This window comes from Meleagris gallopavo, unplaced genomic scaffold, assembly GCF_905368555.1.
Source record: "Meleagris gallopavo unplaced genomic scaffold, MGAL_WU_HG_1.1 scaffold_62, whole genome shotgun sequence".
NCBI lineage: Eukaryota > Metazoa > Chordata > Aves > Galliformes > Phasianidae > Meleagris > Meleagris gallopavo.
Window position 1 is genome coordinate 7501 of NW_028147073.1, and position 10000 is coordinate 17500.

The 10000-nt window shown below is 61.0% G+C and overlaps 2 pseudogenes; one reads left to right on the forward strand and one right to left on the reverse strand.

The window, feature by feature from the left end:
* The window catches only part of LOC146541853 (28S ribosomal RNA), a 3950-nt pseudogene extending 2533 nt beyond the window's left edge, over nucleotides 1-1417 (forward strand).
* A 5877-nt stretch (nucleotides 1418-7294) lies between these two features.
* The window catches only part of LOC146541854 (uncharacterized), a 4491-nt pseudogene continuing 1785 nt past the window's right edge, over nucleotides 7295-10000 (reverse strand).

Genomic DNA, 10000 nt, shown 5'->3' on the forward strand with positions numbered 1-10000 from the left:
CCGTACCCATATCCGCAGCAGGTCTCCAAGTGAACACCTCTGGCATGTTGGACCAATGTAGTAAGGAAGTCGGCAAGCCGGATCCGTAACTTCGGGATAAGGATTGGCTCTAAGGGCTGGGTCGGTCGGGCTGGGGCGCGAAGCGGGCTGGGCGCGCGCCGCGCTGGACGAGGCGCCGCCCGCCACCGCCCCCCCCCCGCCGCGTCCCCGCTCGCCGGGCTCGCTCGCGGCGGGGGCCCGGCGGCCGCGCGGGGGCGGCGACTCTGGACCCAGGATTCCGAACTGGTTAATATTACTAAGCTATCGGCGAAGGGCCACACCGCGACGGGGTTGACGCGATGTGATTTTCTTCTACCACGAGGTGCTCTAGAAATGTTCAAAGTGAAGAAATTCAATAGAGCGGCGGGTAAACCGCGGGGGTTAATAACTATGACACATCTTAATGGTACCAAATGCCTCGTCCAGCTAATGAGTGACTCCGCGCATGAATGATAACGAGATTCCACGTCCCTAACACTCTCTCCAGCGAAACCAGCAGCCAATGGAATACGGGCTTTGCGAATCCAGCGGGAAAAGTTTGGACCTGTTAGCTTTGACTCTAGTCGGGCGCTGTGAAGTAGAAGATGAGAGGTGAGAATAAATGTGTGGGGCCCCGTCTAGCGCGACCCGCGGATACGTTCACCGCGGGCCATCGCCTGCCGTGAAATCGACCAACTACTCTGATCGAGATTTTTTTTTTTATCAACTTACCCCGATGAGCGCAGTGGCACCTCTCAAGCGGGCTCTCCTTGCTGTCTGGCGCAAGCGCCCGGCGCGCCGCGACGGGCGCGAACCCGCGCATCCGGGACAGCGTCAGTGGGAGTTACTGGCGGGTACACCTGTCTTAAGCGTAACGCAAGGTGTCCTAAGGCGAGCTCAGGGAGAGCCAGAAACCTCCCGTGGAGGCAGAAGGGCAAAAGCTCGCTTATCTGATTTTCTGTACGAAGACAGACCGGTGCAAGCGCCTCACGATCCTTCTGACTTTTGGTGAAGCAGATGGCAGAAAAGTACCACAGGGATAACGGGCTTGTGCGGCCAGCGTTCATAAGCGACGTCGCTTTTTGATCCTCGATGTACGGCTCTTTCTAGCATCGGTGAAGCAGAATTCACACAGAGCGTTGATTGTGCACTCAAAAGCCACTAATAAGGAACGTGACTGGGTTTTAGACCGCGTGAGACAGTTAGTTTACCCAAGCTGATGATTGTTTATAGCGCTAGTAACTTGCGAACATACGAGAGGAACTCGCAGTATCATGACATTGGTATGTCTTGGCTGAAGCACGTGGAAAGCGTGGCGACCCATCTGTAGGATTAGACTGAACAAAAGAACGTCTCTAAGTCAGAATCACCCCCCTAAAATCGTTGCGATACCGCAAGACCCGGGAGGCCCCTCGGTGGCTCGCATAAGCGGGCCACACCACTTCCGCTGGGTGGCGGCATGCCGGTGCGGAGCACCGTTCGTGGGCGGGAGCGGAGCGGGCCGGATGCGCGCCGCCATCTCCCCCTGCACGCGTACCAGCACACGTTCGGACGGACCCGGTGCTAAATCATCGTAAGACGACCTGATTCTGGTCGCGTTTTCGTACGTATTACAGAGAGCAGCTCCCTCGGCTGCATCTATTAGAGGTCACCATTCGACACAACATTTTCGGAGCGGGCGGCGGCAGGCGGCCCCGGCCGGGCCGCGGCCGGGCCGGGCCATGGTGCGTCCGCTTCCCTTCGCGTCGTCTGTCGTCAACGGCCGTCCGTTCCGTACCTTCGTTCCGATTGCGAAGTCGGCCCGTCACTCCTCGCCGCGGGCGAGGAGGGTGGGGAGCCGAGCGCTGCTCCAGCGCGCAGCTTAGCACGCGCGGGCGCCACCCTCTTCCGCTGGTCCTTCCCCGCGCCCAATCTCCGCCTGCAGCGGTCGCCAAACCGCTGCTAAGGCGCATTAGCAGAGGGCGGCGGGTCCGTTTTATTTTTTATTTTCCGTTCCCCGGGGTAGACCTGGCTCGGCGGCGGGGGCGGGCGGGCGAGGGCGGGCGCGGCCAGCGTCGTCCCCGTCGACGGCGGGCGCGTGGTTAACCTGTCGGCCGGCGATTACCTAAGTCCCTAACCGATTAAGCCCGTAGCCGGGAGCAAACGGGTAACTGTCGGCGAGACCCCCCGCCTACCCCGCCGACCCCCGCCCTCCGCACCATTCCTGCCCCCCCGCCCCTATCCCCACCCACCCACGCCCCCCAAATTACGTCCATTTATTATTAGGTTCATTTTGTCCCATGTAATCATTCCGTGTTTTTTTTTGGTTTTTGTTTTTTTTTTTTTTGTTTTCCTCTTACATTTTTGACCTTCTCGTTGGGACGCAGGAGGCGCGGTGGTCGTGAGCGCGTGCTTTTATTTTTTTTTTTTAATATTTTTAATGATTAATTTATTAATATTTTTGTTTTTAATTACATTTATTTTTTATTTTTTATTAGTTTAGTTTTGATTTTTTATTTTGTTATTTATAATTTCAATTTCATTATTATTTTTATTTACGCGTCCACGTATTTGTCTATTTATTTATTTATTCGTTTGTATTTCTAAAAGTCTTTTTATTTCTTTATTTCTTCCTGCATTTTAATCGTTTTTTTATTTGTTATTTTTTAACTTTTTCGTTATTTTAATTATTTTCAGTTATTTCTTTATCATTTTCGTTTATGCGTCCACGTGTTTGTCTGTTTGTTTATCATGCCGTTATTTGTTCATTTCAATTTTTTTATTTTTTATTTATTGACGTCCCAGCGTATTTGTCACTTTGTTCTTTAAATGATGTTTTGATTGTTACTTATTGTTGTTATTTATTTATGTTTTGGCGTGCGTAGTTATCGGCTCGCTCGCGCATTTATAGTTATTCATTCATGCATTCATTCATTCTTTCATTCATTCATTCATTCATTCATCCATTCATTCATTCATTCCTCGTGTTTTATGTCTTATCGTGTTTTGCCCCTTGTGAATTTGCGGTTTATCGATCTGTAGGTGTTCCGTCCCCGTGCCCGCCCCGCCCCGCCCCGGGCTCTTCTCCTCCCCTGTGTCGTCATTTGTTGATTGATTGATTGATTGATTGGATTTTGTGGTAGTTGTTGTTGTTTATGAGGGTACTTGTTCGTCGATTTTTTGTTGATTTCTATTTTTATCGTCTAATTTTCGTATGTTTCGTTGTTTGTTTGGTTGTTTGCTTATGGTGTGCCTACTTATTTGTACAATACCCCTCCCCCCACCCTGTTGTCTTCTTCTTTGTTTTCTCATGCCGTTGTTCATATCATTCAAACGTTTCGCTACGTACCTGTCCGCTCGCTCGCTAGATCGCTCGCTCGCGCCCGCGCGCTGTGCGTGAGCCCGGCCTGAGCCCGGCGGGCGCTTGCCAGGCGTGGGCGGTCGCGACGGGGTGGCAGGGCTAGACCGGCGCTGGCTCCTGCCGCCCCCCCCATCCTTCCCTCCTCAGCACGCCTCCACCCCCCGCCCCACCTCCCGACCTCGCCTCGCTTGATTTTTGTATATCTGTTTCTTTTCGGTGCTAGTGCTTTCTTCCTTCTATATTGTTTTTTATTTTTTTTTTAAACTCTCCGACATCTCTTTGTCCCGTCCCGTCCCGTCCCCCCACAACGTTTTTTAAGTATTACCCTATTTATTTACTTCTCCGTTTATTTAGTCGTTGGCTCGCGCGTAGGCCCGCGACAGAGGCGGGAGGTTGTGACGGGGTTGTGGGTAGAGCTGGCAGGCCGGCGCCTGAGCGCTTCCTGCCCCCACCCGCCCGACTCACTCACTCACTCACTCTCTCACTCTCGCTCTCTCTCTCTTCTCACTCCTCTCTCTCCTTCTCTCTCTCTCTCTCCCTCGCACAACGCACACGCACACGCACACCCCTTTCCCCTTCCCCCCCCCCGCCCCCAGGATCAGGACCCCTGATCCTCCCTCTACCCAGACAGATGCCGTGCGCAAAGTATTTTTTGTTTTCTGATTCATTTAGCTTTTGGGTTTGTTCCTTTGCTTTATAGTTTTCGTTTGCCTAGTTTTATTTCCGTTTTTAATTTTTGTTTTGCCTATTTATTCAATTAAAAAAATTTTTTTTCTACGCACCTATTTGCTCGCTCGCCTGCCTGAGCGCGTGCGTGACGGAGCGTGCGCCCGCTATGCCCCCATCGGGACGGCGAGGCCTCGCGGGGCGCGGGTGCTCGTGATGGGTATGCGGTATGCCGCCAAAGCCTCCTCCGCCGCCTCCTCCTCCTCTCTCCTGCTCTTCCCACTCCCCCCCCCAAGCTTAAGCCTAGCTCCCTCCCGCTACCCCCCCCCCCCCTTATCCTCCCCCCGCCCCCTCCCGGACTCGTCTCGCGTGATTATTTTTTGGGGTGTGCTGTTGCTTGGTTCAGTTTTCTCCCTTTTAATACGTTTTTTTCCAATGTATTTTTTATTTTAATAGCTGTTTCTTTCCATTTGCTTGATTTATTTACTTGTTGGGCTGCTTGCCTGCTGGCATGAGTGCCCCTGCGGGATTTTTACTTGTCTTTTCCCCGTTCATTTCGGTTTTTTTATTTTTTTCCTACGTTGGTGCATTTTCGTCCTTCCTTCCTTTCGTTTCATTTCTTTTAAGTTCGAACGTTTAAGTTTTTTTTTTTCTATTCTTGTTTATTTCTTCTCCCCCCCCCCCCCCCCCCCCCGCCCCCCCCATTAAATTTTCCTGCGTATTTATTCGTGAGCTAAACAAGTTTTGCGATGTTCCTCTCCGCTTGCTCGCGTGCTCGCTAGATCGCTCGCTCGCTCGCATGCGTGCGTGCGGGTACGGGCAGTCGCCACGGGGTTTGAGGTAGAGAGCGGGCGGCTGCCCGCCCACCTCAGCCAGCCCCTGCCACCCCCCACCGTGTTGCTGCTTCTTTTCTTTTCATTTCTTGTAAAACCTTTCTAATGTTTCTTCTTGATTATTTTTCCAGCTCTTGGTTTATTTGCTTACGTAATTCATATGCTTATCTGTCTGTCTGTCTGTCAGTCTACCTGTTCGCTTGCTTGCTAGCATGCGCGTGCGCGCGTGAGTAGGCCCGGCCCGGCGCGCCCTCCGTCGGAAGGAAGGTGGTCGCGACTAGTTTGCGGGTAGATTTTGCGGCCGGCCACCTGATCTTTCCCTCGCACCCTCGTGCCCGCGCCCAGGCTAGACGCAACGCTTCAACGCTTAATCTAACCTCGCCCGCCTTTCCTAGCCACAGCCCCCACCCTAGCCCAAACGTCGCCCGCTCCTGGATGCGCTCCGCACGACCGGCCCGCTTTTTCGTCAATAACCGCACTTACTTTTCTGGTGGTCGTTCCTCCCCCCCCTACCGCACGAATCCCTTTCTTACGTTCTTCTCAAAGACGTCCGTCGGACCGACGTCCGTGCGAGCGCTCGTTTGCTCGATTGTCGTCCGTTTCTTCCATTTCTTCGGGGACTTCGGCCGAGAGAGCTGCGGGATTTTGGTGTTCCGTTAGGTATATATCCACCCCCTACTCCACTCACCCTCCCCCCCCCCTCTCCACGCCCCCCGTCCGTGCCGGTCTTTTCTCGCCGTCCCTGCCCGTCCGATTCCGGGACCGGGACTCGGACCCCCGATGGCTCGGCCGTACGATGCTGAGATGCGAAGGACGGCGGCGCCCCCCACACCACCGCCCGGTTCCGCCCAGCCCAGTCGGCCCGGCTTGGTTCGGCTTCCCCGCCTTTTTTTTTTTTGTTTTTTTTAAGCTCTTTATCTCGCGCCACCAGGCCCCCCCGCCGCACCCCCCGTTTTCTTTTAAGCTCTTTATCTCACTCGCCCTCGCCACCCCCCCCCTTTTTTTTGTTGAAGCTCTTAGGCTCGCTCCCCCGACCACCCCCCCCCCCAGTTTTTTTTTAGCTCTTAGTCTCGCTCCCCCCGCCCCCACCCCGTCCCGCGCCCCCCCCCTGTTGATTTAAGCGCTTTATTTCACTCGCCACCCGCCACCCCCACCTTATTTTTTGTTTTAAGCTGTATATCTCACATCTCCCCCCACCACACCCCCCCTCCCCGCCCCGACCCCGCCCCCTTTTTTTTTGTTTTTTCATTTCTGTCTATTTCCATTTGTTCTCTCTCGCTTCCCTACGGCGTGCCAGACTCCACGACGGCTTTTCTTTCTTTTGTCCTTTCGCGCCCGGGGGGGGGGGCCCGCCGGGCGACCCCCCCGCCCGGGAGAGAGGCTCGGGGCGAGCCCTGCGGACCGACGAGTCGAACGAACGATTTCCAGACACGCACACCCGTACACCCACCCACCCGCAACCACCCCCGGGGCGGACGGGGCCGTTCCCACGTCGCCGTACCTCTGCCGCCGTCTCCCCGACGTGACTTTTGCTCCCTGCGCCGACGCGATCATCCGTCCTCTCGCGAGCCCGCAGGACTTTGCCCGCCCGTCCCCGGGGGGAGGGTGGTGCTCGCGCAGCACAGCGGCGAGGGGAAAAGAGGCCAACCACCCCCCCCCCACCCCCCACGCCACCCCATCACCCCGAACCACCCCCGCAAGCCGCGGGCGGGCTGGGTTCCAAATCCCCGACTCGAAACGCCCCACGCGAAGAGTTACCGGGCCATCGAGCGGAAAGGAAACGGCACAAAAGGCCTCAAACGAGCGAACGCGCACACAAACACACGCCATTAAAATAAATAAAGGAACGCACGGACAAACAAACGCGCTCGCGAGACGAACGAGAAGTGGCCGCCGCCATACCCTCAGCCGCGGCGGCCGCCGTGCGGAGCCCGCACAAAAACGAACCGAGCGCCGAACGGACGCCCCACACAGCGGTGGTGGCCGACCGCAGCGGCCGCCGAGCCGCGGAGACCGAGTAACGCCGGAACGGGCCCGGATCCGCACGCAACCGACAGACTCGGACGCTCAGAGCCGGGCGGGGCGGCGTCTCCGCGACGACGGGACTTACCACACCCGGCCCCGGCGAGCGCCGACAACCCCGGTGCCCTCGCGGCGGCGGCCGGACTCCGCACGACCTAACCGGCGCGGAGCAGCTCAGCCGGCCCGCAGCGGCGTGAAGAGGGCGCTGCCGTGGCGGCTCGGGCGCGGCGGGAAAGTCTACCCGGCTCCTAGCGTCGGGACCAGACGGCTTTGGGGGGGCTAGGGGTCGCTGCCGCGGCGGCTCCGGAGCGGCGGAAAGGTCAACCCGGCTCCGTGCGGCGGTACCGGACGGCGGAGGGGGGGGGGGGGGGGGCTAGGGGTCGCTGCCGCGTCGTCTCGGGCGCGTCGAAATGGTCTAACCGTCTCCGAGCGGCGGGACCGGTCCGCGGGTGGGGGGGGCTAAGGGTCGCTGCCGCGGCGGCGCGGGCGCGGCGGAAAAGTCTACCCGGCTCCGAGCGGCGGGACCGTCCCGCTGGGGTGGGGGGGCTAGGGGTCGCTGGCGCGGCGGCTCGGGCGCGGCGGAAAGGTCTACCCGGCTCCGATCGGCGGGACTGTTCGGCAGGGGTGGGGGGGGGGGGCTAGGGGTCGCTGCCGCGGCGGCTCGGGCGCGGCGGAGAGGTCTAACCGGCGCCGAGCGGCGGGACCGGTCGGCTGGGAAGGGGGCTAGGGGTCGCTGCCGCGGCTGCTCGGTCGCGGCGGAGAGGTCTACCCGCCTCCGAGCGGCGGGACCGGTCGGCGGGGTGTGGGGGGCTAGGGGTCGCTGCCGCGGCGGCTCGGGTGCGGCGGAGAGGTCTACCCGGCTCCGACGGGCGGGACAGTTCCCCGGGGGTGGAGCTAGGGGTCGCTGCCGCGGCGGCTCGGGCGCGGCGGAGAGGTCTACCTCTCTCCGAGCGCCGGGACCCTTTCCAACGGCTGGAGCTAGGGGTCGCTGCCGCGGCGGCTCGGGCGCGGCGGAGAGGTCTACCCGGCTCCGAGCGGCGGGACCGTTCCCGGGGGTGGAGCTATGGGTCGCTGCCGCGGCGCCTCGGGCGCGGCAGAGAGTTCTACCCGGCGCCGAGCGGCGGGACCGGTCGCGCGGTGGGGAGGGGGCTAGGGGTCGCTGCCGCTGCGGCTCGGGCGCGGCGGAGAAGTCTACCCGGCTCCGAGCGGACGGACCGGTCGCGGGGTGGGGGGCGCTAGGGGTCGCTCCAGCGGCGGCTCGGGCGCAGCGGAGAGGTCTACCGGGCTCCGAGCGGCGGGACCCGTCGCGGGGGGTGGGGGCACTAGCTAGGGGTCGCTGCCGCGGCGGCTCGGGCGCGGCGGAGAGGTCTACCCGGCTCCGAACAGCGGGGCCGCCCCCAGGTGGGTGGGAGCTAGGGGTCGCAGCCGCGGCGGCTCGGGCCCGGCGGAGAGGTCTACCCGGCTCCGAGCGGCGGGACTGTTTCCCCGGGGTGAAGCTTAGGATCGCTGCCGCGGCGGCTCGGGCGCGGCGGAGAGGTCTACCTACCACGCTCCGACCGGCTCGCTATCTCGGCGGAGGCGGCTAGGGGTCGCTGCCGGGCCGCTTGCGACCTGCGTCCAGGTATACCCAGTTTCGTCGATTCTTGGCGTCTATGGAGGTTTGGGGGGCGCGCTGAAGCTCCGGATCTCCCAGAGGAGTCGCTGTAATTTTCTGCTTCCAGTTACGTCGAGGTAAACTTCAGTGACCTTCTGTGCCTTTGCCGGTAGTCGACGCCTCTGGCCCTGGAGCGTTGGTTTCGGATGCCTTCCCTATTCGTCAATAGTAGAGAGTGCGTACTCGGCTCCGGAGACGGTGGTGAGCGAGCGCTCACGTGCGGGATTGACCGGCCGGCCGAACAGAGAGGGGATCGGTGGCGGCGGCGGCGGCGGCTTTCTCGTGCGGCGGTTCTTTCTCGGATCCGGTCGCCTCGGTTTGTCCTTCGCGCGCCCTCCCGCCCCTCGGTGGTATCCTAAGGCGGTCTCTCGGGCGAGCAGCGAAAAAAAGCCGGGCAAGGCGAGCGAGAACGAGCCTAAGGGATACCGGCTCCCTCGCTGCCAGGGCGAACCCTAGAAGGCGAGAGAGATGAGCCGAGCGGGAGGGAGCCGGCGACCGCGCCGCTGGGGCGTAGCGGATGCGAGCGAGAGAGAGAGAGCGCGCCCCTTCCTTATTTTTTTTTTTTTATTTCTGTTCTCCTTCCGAGACGTAGGCGAGAGAGAAGGAGCGAGGGCACGGGGCCGGCGTGCCTGCACTCGGAGTCAGAAGGGCCAGGGGCGTCCCCGGCGAGGTCCAGGCGCGAGCGAGCGACGTCGGAAGGCGGGACCCGGAGCTCGTGGGTGGTTCGTGGCGGCGGCGCCGCGTTCTCAGTTCGCACCGCATCCTCACTTGCACTCAGTAGCCCGAACCGTTCCCCCAGGCGCTCCTCGGGCGCGTCGGAGAGGTTTCCCGGGGGCCCGGTCCTAACCCGCCCCCCGTCCCGTTCGGGGCGGCGGGGGGCGGGCCGGGGTTTAGGCACGGGCGGGCACCTCTCGGCGGGCGTTGCCCACGCCCACCCGCTTGCAAATGCGCGTGCGGGCTTTCCGCCGCGTCCCGCGGGAAGGGTCCGTGCCTTCCCTCCCCTTTCCTTCTCTCCCCCCCACCCCTCTTTCCACCGATCGTTTAGATGAGGGGGGTTTCGTCGGGGGGGGCCCCCGGGGGGCCGGGAGTTCCCCGCTCCCCTTCCCACGGGAGCTGCGGGGGCGCCCGGTTTTTAGGCACGGGCGGCCCCCCCTCCGGTTCGCTTCCCGCCGCCAAAGGGGAGGCGAGGCGCTCGCCCGCCCCTGCCGAGGGCGGCGGGGGGTTTTAGGGCTCGCAGCCCGGCCCCCCCGGCCCGGCCCTCCGCCCGCCCAGTGGCGAAGGGGGGGTTCCCCCCACCGAACCCCGCCGGGTGGTGGCCGAGCGGACCCCCCAACCGCAGGGATAAGTACCGAGTTCGTTTAGCGGGGGGCCGGGGCCGGCCTCGGTTCGGGGCCCTTTGGGGGGCCGAAAGCGAGCAGCGAGCCGGGGGGGTGGAAACCCAGGAAAACCCTTGGGAAGCGGTGGGCC